At 43.1% G+C, this 13,648-nt stretch overlaps 1 long non-coding RNA gene across 3 annotated transcripts in view; it reads right to left on the bottom strand.

The window, feature by feature from the left end:
* LOC109028036 (uncharacterized) overlaps positions 1-13,611 on the bottom strand; it is a 130,378-nt gene extending 116,767 nt beyond the window's left edge. For all 3 annotated transcript variants that reach the window (XR_010134836.1, XR_010134837.1, XR_010134838.1), the window contains exon 1: positions 13,486-13,611. This is a non-coding gene — a long non-coding RNA (uncharacterized lncRNA). The remainder of the gene's footprint in view (positions 1-13,485) is intronic.
* Positions 13,612-13,648: the final 37 nt, after the last annotated feature.

The raw sequence follows: 13,648 nt of genomic DNA, 5'->3' as shown, positions 1-13,648 counted from the left end.
AATAGTAAGGCCATCATTGTAGAACATGTTGTCCCATATTCTCCCCTGCGATTCTGGTCTGCTCACTGAGGCTGTCAGATCATGCAGGCTTTGCCACATCTAACGAGGCTCCCCAAGATCTAAGCAACCAGAGGGCAGGAGCAAGCAGCAGTGGAGGCCCCAAGTAATGCCATCTGGAAGAACACCGATTTTGCTTTACTGATCACTGTTCTCTAACAATTAAAAGGTTTAGTTCATGGTTTTATGGCACTATGAGCAGTAGGATGTTGGATCCAAGTGCTCAACAGTCCTCTAGCTCTGCTACCAGTGGGTTCGATGCCTGGGAAGCAGGAGGCATGCTGCAACCAACTTGCTGGCACTAAATCACCTCCCACTCAAGGGTGGCTCCTGGCAGCTGGAAATTTGATTTAGGAACCAATATATTGTTAAGCACCATTGTTTTTGTGTACAAAGAACAATTCTGAGACTGTTTTTTTAAGCATTCTTGATGTTATACTATTATAGTGTCTCTCATTTTCTATTCATTCACTTTCTTTGAATAGCATTCTTGTCTTAGTAACTAGGAACAAAAATAAATATAAAACATCCCATTTTATGACAGTTCATTTCCACTTCCCTGACTAAAAACTTAAAATTTATAATATTCTTTCAAATTAGGCACAGGCTTTTTTAAAAATTTTTATTTTACTTACTTATTTATTTATTTATTTATTTATTTATTTATTTATTTTTGAGACAGGGTCTCACTATGTCTCCCAGGCTGGAGTGCAGTGGCATGATTATAGCTCATTGCAGCCTTGATCTCCTGGGCTCAAGCGATCCTCCCATCTCAGCCTCCCAAGTAGCTGGGACCACAGGCGTACCGCACCACTCCCAGCTAATTTTTGTATTTTTGGTAGAGACAGGGTTTCGTCATATTGCCCAGGCTGGTCTTGAACTCCTGAGCTCAAGCTATCCATCTGCCAAAGTGCTAAGATTACAGGCATGAGCCATTGTGCCCAGTCGACACGGGCATTTTTTTCTTTTTTCTTTTTTTTTTTTTTCTGAGATGGAGTCTCACTCTTGTCACCCAGGATGGAGTGCAGTGGCAGGATCTCGGCTCACTGCAACCTCTGCCTCCCAGGTTCAAGTGACTCTCCTGCCTCAGCCTCCCGAGTAGCTAGGACTACAGGCACACACTGCCATGCCCAGCTAATTTTTTTGTATTTTGTAGCAATGAGGTTTCACCATGTTGGCCAGGCTGATCCCGAACTCCTGACCTCAGGTGATTTGCCTGCCTTGGCCTCCCAAAGTGCTGGGATTACAGGCGTGAGCCACCACGCCTGGAAATTTTTGTATTTTTTAAGTAGAGACAGGGTTTCACCGTGTTGGCCAGGCTGGTCTTGAACTCCTGGCCTCAAATGATCTGCACGCCTTGGCCTCCCAAAGTGCTGGGATTACAGGTGTGAGCCACTGTGCCCAGCCATAGGCATTTTTTTTCCTATTGTACGTTGCTGATTTCTCTCGGGAGGAGAAATCAATAATATGGCCAACACTGATTAAAAAGTATCCTAATTTTGCCAGGTGCGGTGGCTCACGCTTGTAATCCCAGCACTTTCAGAGGCCAAGGCGGGTGGATCACGAGGTCAGGAGTTCGAGACCAGCCTGGCCAAGATGGTGAAACCCTGTCTCTACTAAAAATACAAAAATTAGCTGGGCATAGTGGCGCACACCTGTAGTCCCAGCTACTTGGGAGGCTGAGGCAGGAGAATCGCTTGAACCCAGGAGGCGGAGGTTGCGGTGAGCCGAGATCGTGCCACTGCACTCCAGCTTGGACGACAAGAGCGAAACTCCGTCTTTAAAAATAAATAAATAAATAAATAAAAAGTACCCTAATTTTAGTATGGGTAAGCAAACAATTATAAAGAATTACAATTATATATAATTATATATATTTCTTTATAATTATAAGGAATTACAATTATATATAATTATATATATTTCTTTATAATTACAAAGATTATAAAGAAATACAACTTCTTTATGTTAATATGCAATCATCATATTTAAAGTTAAAGCTAATTTCATTTTGAAAAATGTAATATGTAATGAACACTGGGGTTATGGAAGTAAAGTGTCTAAGGAGTTCCTCTGGTCCAACATCCAATGCAGATATTCCCTCTGTATCTCTGAACAAATCCAGTGATATAATAGCTTTCTGCTCCATGAGACATCCCATTCCATTGTCAGTTACCCCATGGTTAGGAAGTCACTAGAAGTCTGTGCACAAGGCACTGTATTGAGTGTTCTGTGAGATTAAAAAAAAAAAAAAAAAAACACCAAAGTTTTTGCCCTAAAGAAACTTAATATCTTGTTCACAGAGTTCAGACAATAATACAACAACATCAGACAAGAAATTCAAAGGGCATTAGAAAGGCACAAACCAAACCTCATGGAAACTCAGAGGGAGAAACAAGATAGGCTGTTTGGCTGAGGGAACCACTGATCCTCCTGTACTGACGCTAATGTATTTCATTTACCTGTCAGAGCTTGACATATTATTCAGTGAAAGTTATCCAAAGAGGGAGTATAGCTAAAGAGTTTGGCTTTAGGTATTAGATTAGACATGTTTGGATATAAATGTGGACCCTCTCTGTCTAGCCAGGTGACCTTGAACAAATTACATAACTTCACTGTACTTCTGTTTTCTCATTTGTAAAATGGGCATAGTAAGACCTATCTACCTGAGAAGCTTACTGAAGGATTTAATAACAACATAAAGTGCACGAGTATAGTGCCTGGTACTTGGTGTTTAAAGATGGTGGCTTTTGCTTCTACTTTTTTCCATATCCCTTGTTATTTTTCACCAACCTTTCTCTAGAATTTTTATCATTACTAATAATACATTTTTTCCTAAATCTCCTCACTTTTATGGCTATCCTCCTCCATACCATCTAGTTTTCATTCTCCTGTACAATGTGCTATCTAGAACTTTACAACAATACAACTTTTCCCCAAAACAGAAAATCTACAGCCAGAATCTGACCAAACATAGTAAACCAAACTGCTACCTCCCTTCTGACCTATACTTTTACTATTGCAATCCAAATTGCACTCAAGTTTTATTCTGTTTTAAGCAATTCTGTGCCTTCTTTGGTTCATGGCAGGCTTGTGGTTAACTAACATTTCTAGGTACTATGTAAACTGTGAATAATCAGGCAGGCCTCTCCTGTCTTGCACTTGTGCAACTGATTTTTTTAACCTAAATATCTTTTTGTTTCTCTCTCTTGTATAAGCCTGGACTTTTGGTTGCAAGTGACAGAAAGCTAGCTGGATCTACCTTAGATAAGAATGAAAATTTTCTTTTCTTTTCTTTTCTTTTTTTTTTTTTTTTGAGACAGAGTCTCACTCTGTCACCCAGGCTGGCACGATCTCGGTTCACTGCAAGCTCTGCCTCCCAGGTTCACGCCATTCTCCTGCCTCAGCCTCCTGAGTAGCTGGGACTACAGGTGCCTGTCACCACACCTGGCTAATTTTTTGTATTTTTAGTACAGATGGGGTTTCACTGTGTTAGCCAGGATGGTCTCGATCTCCTGACCTTGTGATCTGCCCGCCTCGGCCTCCCAAAGTGCTAGGATTACAGGCGTGAGCCACCGCACCCAGCCTAAATTTTCTTTATTTGTATAACTGAAGAGCAAGAAAAATGGGACAACTGGAATGCTGACCCACCCCTTATGATGACAAATGGTGGCTTCATCTTCTCACATAGGTTTCTCTTGGAACCCCAGTTACTGGCAGCTCTTGACTCATATTGTCATAACTTGAGACGGAAAAGAAATGATTCCCTCTTCAAGTCTTCCTTCCTGCAACCATTTATTAATAGAAAAATCCCAGGGAAAGAATGGTCTGAATCAAACACGTGCCAATCATTATTGAGCTGCACCAACTCCCAAGATTGGGCAAGAAGTTGTAAGCCCTTGTACCAATTACTTAGCCAGGGAGGCCCAGGTTATGATGACAGCTCACAACAGAACTCAGGGAATAGAAAGGGAAAAGTACTTCCAAAAGAATAGAAAATACATTTTCTGAAAGAAATGGAGATGGTTTACAGTTAAGTCACTTAGCCAAGTAGAGCTAGGACTGACTGAAGTCTTTTAACTGCTATTATCATAGGTGACTGGATAATCTTCTTTTTTTTTGAGACAAGATCTCACCTTGTCAACCAGGCCAGAGTGCAATGGCACGATCTCAGCTCACTGCAACCTCCACCTCCTGGGTTCAAGCAATTCTCATGCCTCAGCCTCCCAAGTAACTGGGATTACAGGTGCACACCACAATGCCCAGCTAATTTTTTTTTGTATTTTTTTGGTAAAGACGGAGTTTCACCATATTGGCCAGGCTGGTCTTGAACTCCTGACCTCAAGTGATCTGCCGGTCTTGGCCCCCCACAGTGCTGGGATTATAGGCGTGAGCCACCAAGCCTCGCCTGATAATCTTTTTGAGTCAGATACAAAAAGATTATTTTTGTGAAAGAAAGTTGTTTATGTTTCTTCTCCCTATTTTGATAAAGAACTAATATCTTATTGTCTTTATTGCATGGACTTTTCTCCTTCCAGTTACAATCAGAGAAGGCAAATTTATATCGATAAAAAGGTTAAGAAAACTTGCAAAATATCAAATTAAATGACGCAGTAATCTTAAAAGTCTCATTCAAGAAAATGTAGCCTGCAGTTACCGTTATTAACATTTAGGAAGAAGAATAAGCTCATGTGACAGCATCCAGGCTACATTATGAAAGAATATAGAGTAAACCGCAATTCAAACCCAACAAGACTCAACCTCAGAGCTCCCATTTTCTAAGCCCTTAACCAAAAATGTTAGGCTAGCCGCCAGGTCGCTATTTTGAGATAGAGAGATACAAACCTATCTTACAATATATTATGCAATAAACAATATATTTGTCATCGGAAAATGCCTGGTAGCAAAGTGAAAATGAAATTAATTTTACAAGGATTTACTAACTTCCAAAGCAAGCTCATGGATCTGTCCATTGTTTATTCTAATAATCTGTGGTGTTATGATATACATTGGTTTTTATCCACAGTTCCCGGCTCATAACTCCTATAGCCCTTGTTACAGTCTTTTGTTATAATGTGAGGTGTGTTAAGCCTCAGAAGCAAGCCTCTGACCTTCTCCTGCCCTCCTTTCACCTGCCCCAAGGCAGGACTCTAATCTTCTATCTTTCTGATTGTGGGTTTTAAGACTTTTCCCAGAAAGAATCTGCCCTGTACCCTGGGAGAAGGAATGCTGATGTCAGGAAGCCTCCATAAAAACCCAAGGGAACTGGGTTCACAGAGCTTCCAGATAGCTGAACACATGGAGGTTCCTGGAGAGTGGAGGGCCCAGGGAGGGCATGGAAGTTTCACATCCCTTCCCCTGTATCTTGCCCTATGTGTCTCTTCATCTGTATCCTTTGCAATATCCTTTATAATAAACCAGTAAACATAGGTATGTGTTTCCCAGAGTTCTGTGAGCCGTACTAGCAAATTAATCGAACCCAAAGAGGAGGTCATGGGAACCCCAACTTGAAGCCTGTAGGTCAGAAGTTCAGGAGGCCTGGACTTAATGACTGGAGTTGGGGGGTGGGCAGTCTTGGGGACTGAGCCCTCAACCTGTGGGTTCTGACAGTATCTTCAGGTAGATAGTGTCAGAATTGAATTAGAGGACACCCAGCTGGTGTCCACTGCTTGGTGCATGGGGAAAAAAAAACCCACGTTTGGTCACAGAAGTCTTCTCATGTTGTTGATTGTTGTTGTGGTGTCAGAGTAGAGAGAAATCATAGAGTTTTCCCTACACATCACCTAAGTTACATTTAACTTGTAAAACTGGATTATTCCTTTGGCCTCTTACAGAGGTTTCTAAAGCAGCCCTCTTAAATTAACAGTGAGTAATTTGTTGTTTCTGGAAGTAATAAAAGACATCAGTGTATGCTTATGACTTGTTTATTGCAGAAACCTTTCCAGTCACTCAGGTGAGGGAAAATGCTGACCCCCATCTACTGGCATACACAGCCACTGAAATGAAAATAGGAAAAATGCTTTTCTTTTCCCTTACATGTGAATTTTAATCTGGACTCTATCACCCTTTGTTTGTCATGCACACCATTCCATAGGTTAAATTATCCTGTGAACAAAGATATAGGTGATGGATATGAGCCAGTGCTAGGATGCAGGGCATCTCTAGACTGGAACGGCACAGAACCCTACTGACCTAAGTGCTACATCTTGTGAAAAGAATTAAACATAACAATTATATTAAATAAAATGATTTCTCATCTGAGGTGAAAGCCAAGCCAGGTAAAGAAATTACAACTCTAGCCTGGCGCAGTGGCTCATGCCTGTAATCTCAACACTTTGGGAGGCCAAGGCAAGCAGATCACTTGAGGTCAAGAGTTTGAGACCAGCCTGGCCAACATGGTGAAACCCCATCTCTATAAAAATACAAAAATTAACCAGGCATGGTGGCACATGCCTCTAATCCCAGCTACTCAGGAGGCTGAGGCACAAGACTATGCCTCCAAAATAATTTTTTAAAGGAAAAAAAAAATGACTCCAAGGATTTGTGCGTTTTTTTTTTTTTTTTTTTGACAGAGTCTCACTGTGTCGCCCAGGCTGGAGTGCAGTGGTACAGTCTTGGCTCACTGCAACCTCTGCCTCTGGGTTTCAAGTGATTCTCGTGCCTCAGCCTCCCGGGTAGCTGGGACTACAGCCAATTTTTGACTTTTTTTGGTGTGTGTGTTTTTAGTAAAGATGAGATTTCACCATGTTGGCCAGGCTGCTCTTGAACTCCTGGCCTCAAGTGACCCACCCACCTTGGCCTCCCAAAGTGCTAGGATTACAGGCGTGAGCCACTGCACCCGGTCAGGATTTTAATAACACATACTCAGCAAATAAAGGAGCATCTGTTAGGCTTTTTACATCTATTTAGTTAAAAGAGAGAATAGTATATAATCTAAACTGTACCCAGCAATGTAATTTGAAACATTTTTGCTAGTCCATAAATACCATAGCATTAGATTATTGGTAAGTAAGTTGGCTTTTTAGAAAGGTTATTGGAGCACAAAAAAGATGTAGTGGATGGCTAAAATATCATGTTTTAAAATGTGAATGTTTTCACTATTCAACATCTATATATTTTGGTTTTCTACAGGATAAGGAGTACTCCAGGAATTTACCTTAGCAATAAAAATTTATAGGAAGCTATCTTTAAACATTCCTATTGTCTTAGTCCATTTTGTGCTGATGTAACAGAATACCACAGACTAGCTAATTTATAATGCACAGAAATTTATTGGCTCATCGTTCTGAAGGCTGGGAAGTCCAAGATCAAGAGGCCAGCATCTGCTGACGGCCTTCTTCCTGGGTCATCCCATAGTAGAAGAGCAAAGAGAGGACAACAGAGAGAAAGAGAGTAAGAGGATTGAACTCCCCCTCTTATAAGGAACCCCCTCTGGCATTAATCTATTAACTCCACCCTCATGACCTAATTACCTTTCATGAGGCCCCACCTCCCAACAACATTGCACTGGGGATTAAGTTTCCAACAGAGGCATTTTGGGGTACACATTCAAACTATAGCATCCATTAAACTGGGATTTTTACTCTCAATTACCAATAAACTCTTAACTTTTATATATGTGGTTACATGAGATTTCTATTATAGGGTGACGATTTTGTTTACCTTTTTTTTTTTTTTTTTTGAGACTGAGTCTTGCTCTGTCACCCAGGCTGGAGTGCAGTGGCACGATCCCAGCAGCCTCGACCTACTGGGCTCAAGTGATTCTCCTGCCTCAGCCTCCCAAGAAGCTAGGACTACAGGCACATGCCACCATGCCTGGCTAATTTTTGTATTTTTTGTACAAACAGCATTTCAACATGTTGCCCAGGCTGGTCTTGAATTATTAGGCTCAAGGGATCCCCCCACCTCAGCCTTCCAAAGTGCTGAGACTACAGGCATGACCAATCATGCCCAGCCTTACCTATTTATGTTGAGTGACTTACCCTTATCAATCATCTAATTCATTCAATCTTTCATATCTATTGGCACAAAAGCATATAAGTTTGAATCAATGGACCTAGGTGATTTAAGTAGGAACAGTATTATATCATTTTATCTTAGGGCTCTATTTAATGATAATATTTTTGCTGGCACTACCTGCATATTTGTGTATGAGTAACCTGACTTGGCAAAATAACTAAAATCCCAAACACAGTTAAATATGCCATTCTCATTAGATAGCTATCCTTCCATTAAAGTTACACTATGTTGTCTATTCCAATGTAGTACAGTTTTCTTTTTGTTTTTTTTTGTTTTTTGAGATGGAGTATCGCTCTTGTTGCCTAGGCTGGAACGCAATGGCGCAATCTCGGCTCACTGCAACTTCCGCCTCCCAGGTTCTTGATTCTCCTGCCTCAGCCTCCCGAGTAGCTGGGATTACAGGCATGACCACCATGCCCAGCTAATTTTGTATTTTTAGTAGGGACGGGGTTTCTCCATGTTGGTCAGGCTGGTCTTAAACGCCTCGGCCTCCCAAAGTGCTGGGATTACAGGCATGAGCCACCGTGCCCGGCCTACTGTGGTATAGTTTTCAAACCTCTATCGTGTAAAGCTAGCATTATTCTTTAAATCTGAATACACAAATACTAATCGTGTGGGCACATAGTTTTCATAATAAATGTTGTTGAGTTGCTTCATGGTGTAAATGATGTTGGCTTAGGCCCTAGTCCAGTATCATCTACTTAAAGAGAGGTCAACATTCACTGACTGCAAGTGCCCCTCACTCAACCCTTTACAACTTCCTGTTTCTCCTACTCTGCTGATATTACTCTGTTAAAGGTTACAGATAAAATTCTTTCCAGGCCCTTGCTATTCTCCACGAATGACTACAATGGCTTCACGTATGTTCTGCCTGCGAAAAACTTGAGTATTTTACCTTTCCAGCCCCACTTTCTCACCTTTTCTAAAATACAAATCATTTCCATGATTGAAGCCTTTTCCAACGCCTTTGGAATATAAACCCAAACTTTTTTTTCTTTAAAGATCAACAACAGTTTATTAGTTACACATTCCCTCAGACAAGAGGAGGAAAGTAGTGTAAGCTATGCAGGCCCGCACAGGGATTGCACTTGGGAGCAAAGAGAACAAACAGGGGACTGAGGAAGGTTTTGTAGTATCAAGAAGGTGAGATAGGCTGGGTGTGGTGGCTCACACCTGTAATCCCAACACTTTGGGAGGTTGAGGTGGGAGGATCGCTTGAGCCCAGGAGTTCGAGATTAGCTCTGACAACATGGTGAAACCCCATGTCTACAAAAAATTTTAAAAAAAAATTAGGCATGGTGGTGCACACCCGTCATCCCAGCTATTCGAGAGGCTGAAGTGAGAGAATCGCTTGAGCCCAGGAGGTGGAGGTTGCAGTGAGCTATAATCATGCCACTGCACTCCAACCTGGGAAACAGAGTGAGAGTCTTTTAGGAGAAAAAAAAAAAAAAAGAAAGTGAGATGTGCCTTGAATTTCAAAACAAAATTTTATTGGTTCGTCTGAATAATTCTGTGGGCTGGCAGGGAACTAAAACACATTATACTCCCAACTGTTAAGACTGCAATAATATACTATAATGCTACAATGCCATAATCTACTATATACAATAGTACTTAATACAGTACATCCTCACTTGATGTCATCCATAGGTTCTTGGAAACTAACTTTAAGTCAAACCATTTACTGTATAACAAAACCAATTTTGCCAGAGACAAATTGATTTAAATAAGAGTTAGGGTCCTATGGCATATAGTTCCTATAGCACTGATAAACCCAAACTTTTAAATATGAGATTGGAGTTTACCAATGATTTGCCATTTGGCAAAATCAGAATCCCCTTTCCAACCTGTTTGAGGATATGACAACCCTGATCACTCATCCCGTTTTGCGATAAGCACCCTCTTCCTTGAATAGCATTGCATTGCACTATTGTCATTTTCTTCGGCCTCTTGGTCTTCTCTGCGGCTGTCTTTTATCTCTGGCATTCTCTAGATCCTGTGCTTATACTCTTTTCTTCTATACATCAATAATTCCTTTTTTTTTTTTTTTTTGAGACGGAGTCTCGCTCTGTCGCCCAGGCTGGAGTGCAGTGGCGCGATCTCGGCTCACTGCAAGCTCCGCCTCCCGGGTTCACGCCATTCTCCTGCCTCAGCCTCCCGCGTAGCTGGGACTACAGGCGCCCGCCACCACGCCCGGCTAATTTTTTGTATTTTTTTAGTAGAGACGGGGTTTCACTGTGTTAGCCAGGATGGTCTCGATTTCCTGACCTCGTGATCCGCCCGCCTCGGCCTCCCAAAGTGCTGGGATTACAGGCGTGAGCCACCGTGCCCGGCCAATAATTCCTTAATTATCATGTCTGTAGGAAAGGCTCCCAAATTCACACCCAAAGGGTTCTAGATCTCCCCATTTTCAGAGGCCTCTGGACCATTTTTACCTGGCTATTTCTTCAACAGCTAAAACTCTGTATCAGAGCAGCCTCAGGCCTGGTGTGATGGCTCATGCCTATAATCCCAGCATTTTGCGAGGCCTAAGTATGTGGATCACTTGAGTCCAGGAGGTCAAAACCAACCTGGGCAACATGGCAAGACCTGTCTTCACAAAAAATTAGCCAGGCATGGTGGTGCACCAGTAGTTCCGGCTACTCAGAGGCTGAGGTGGGATGATCACTTGGTCCCAGGAGGTGGAGGTTGCAGTGAGACAAGACTATGCCTCTCCACTTCAGCCTGAGCGACAGAGTGACACACTGTCACACACACACACAAAAGGCAAAAAAACCTAGCCTCATCTTACTCCTTCTTTTTTTTTTTTTTTTTTTGAGATGGAGTCTCGCTCTGTCGCCCAGGCTGGAGTGCAGTGGCACCATCTCGGCTCACTGCAAGCTCCGCCTCCCAGGTTCACGCCATTCTCCTGCCTCAGCCTCCCAAGTAGCTGGGACTACAGGGCACATGCCACCACGCCCAGCTAATTTTTGTATTTTTAGTAGAGACGGGGTTTCGTCATGTTGGCCAGGGTGGTCTCGATCTCTTGACTTCGTGACCCGCCTGCCTCGGCCTCCCAAAGTGCTGGGATTACAGGCGTGAACCACTGCTCCTGGCAGGGTCCTTCTATTTCTATCTCTGTTTATGGCTTCAGAATTCTGTTGATAAGCTTAATATCCCTAAATCACTTGACACCTTCTCATCTCCTTTGAAAGTCAAGATTATCTCTACTCTCTCTGTGCCTTTTCCCTCCCATCCATTCTGAATCCCCTTAGTACTTTCATTATTATTATTATTATTTGAGACAAAGTACATCTCTGTTGCCCAGGCTGGAGTGCAGTGGTGCGATCTCAGCTCACTGCAACCTCTGCCTCCCGGGTTCAAGCAATTCTGCTGCCACCGCCTCCCAAGTAGCTGGGACTACATGCGTGTACCAGCACGCCTGGCTAATTTTTGTAGATTTAGCAGAGACAGGGTTTTGCTATGTTGGGCAGGCTGGTTTCAAATTACTGGCCTCAAGTGATCCGTCCGCCTCAGCCTCCCAAAGTGCTAGGCCACCACACCATCACTAGGCCACCAAGTGAGCAACCACGCCCGGCCCCCTTAGTACTAAAATAAATAAATAAGTAAACCAAAAGACCCCACAAAACTGCTGTAAGAGTTTCCTTCACTTCCAAACTTTCTACCTCTTTTCAATCCCACACACTGGTGCCGGAGTAATCTTTTAAAAAACATATTTTTGAGCATATCATGTTCCTATTTATATGGTTCCAGAATAAAGTCCAAGTTCCAATTTTTTGTTTTGTTTTGTTTTGTTTTTTTGAGACGCAGTTTCACTCTTGTTGCCCAGACTGGAGAGTGCAATGGTGTGATCTCGGCTCACTGCAACTTCCGCCTCCCAAGTTCTACAGATTCTCCTGTCTCAGCTTCCTGAGTAGCTGGATTACAGCCATGTGCCACCATGCCCAGCTAATTTTGCAGTTTTAGTAGAGCCGGGGTTTCTCCATGTTGGTCAGGCTGGTCTCGAATTCCCGACCTCAGGTAATCCGCCCTCCTCGGCCTCCCAAAGTGCTGGGAATACAGGTGTAAGCCACTGCGCCCAGCCTCCAATGTCTTCTTGATGTCACCCTAATCTACCTTTTCAATCTCATTTGCAACCATGCCTCTATGCTGGAACCAGAAAGGCTATTCAGAATTCTCTAAACCCACCCACTTCTGTGCCTTCTCTCATCTGTTTCCCTTGCCTGGAACACTGGAACATCTACTCTCAAAATCACCAAACAGGCGAGTTTGGTGAAAAAGGAAGCACCTTTGTCTAGAAAGGCTTTTCTCAAAATCACTCTTTACCTTTCCCCAGCAACCTTTCTCTCACTTAGCTGCAATCATCTCTTCCCTCCACTTGGTCCTTGCAGCATTTTATTTGTATCAGCCAACAATTTATTTTGTATTGCTGTCTTATTTCCCCTGCTAGATTGTAAGCAAGGTTTCAAATATTGTATTCATCTCTAGTTTTTCTTCCTCCACCAGAGAGGGTCTAGTGAATGGCTGTGCTTTTAAATGTTCTGAATAGAACAGAACTTTGAAGAAATAAAAGACAGAGCCAAGATATAGCCGAGCAAAATAAGGAAAAACAAAATCAGGAATGCGTCCACAGCTCCTGATTCTACGGAATACTCTCTCATACAGCCTCGCAAGATATCCTGCTTTTCCACACAGGAAGGTCGCCGCTTTCTTCCTTTCACATTTGATGATTTATTAATCAACCACAGTGCTGCTCAAAGTACACAGAGGGTTCGGAAGAATGAAAGGGAAAAAAGTCAGGGTCTTAATATCAAAGATCTTAACTTTAGAGGGGTGTGTCAACACATATTCCATTTGTGCTATGTGTTGCAAAGCGTAGCAGCACGAGAGAACTCGGGGTCTCTGATCATGATCATTAGTGCTGAGGCATCTAAAAAAGATGAAAATAAATTAAAAGCTATGTAGATAATCTTAGAACGCCTAGTAAAAAAAAGTCTGTTGTGGAGTAGAAAAATTAAAACGACCGCGAAAATGAGACCTAGGGGATTGAAGTAATGTGCGCTTGTAACATCAGTAATCCCCTCTTCAACGCGGGTCCTGCTTGGGACTGACTCCACCAATCCTTTTAAAAATGAAGACATAAGAGCCATATTCCTTTAAAAAATTTCCACTGCACCGTATTGCAACGTTCGAGCACTGAGGACATTTTCACGTGGCCACAACCCTTTTTAACACCCGGACACTGGGCCGGTCCTTTCTGGCCACGAGGAACTCGCTTCCCTAAAAGAGTACCGCATCCCCGAGGGCGGGCGCCTCAGCCCGGGAGGACACTCCCCAGGGTAAACTACAGGCCTCACAAAGCGGAGGGAGCTGGACGGCAAGGCTCGGCAGCGGCGCCGACAGGCTTACCCCAGGCCCACTCTAGGCCGCACAGGGTTCGCGCCACCTCCGGCCCAGGACAACTCTCAGACGCTGCCAGCGTGGAGCTCGACCCGGCTCACAATGCGCTGGGCCCCACAGCGTGAGCGCAGGCGCCCGAGAGGCGGCGGGGGTCGGGCGGACGGCGCGCTCC

The sequence above is a fragment of the Gorilla gorilla genome, chromosome 7 (assembly GCF_029281585.2).
Source record: "Gorilla gorilla gorilla isolate KB3781 chromosome 7, NHGRI_mGorGor1-v2.1_pri, whole genome shotgun sequence".
In the NCBI taxonomy this organism is placed as follows: Eukaryota; Metazoa; Chordata; class Mammalia; order Primates; family Hominidae; genus Gorilla; species Gorilla gorilla.
The sequence above is the reverse complement of the archived record's forward strand: the minus strand, read 5'-3'. Positions and strand labels throughout refer to the sequence as shown.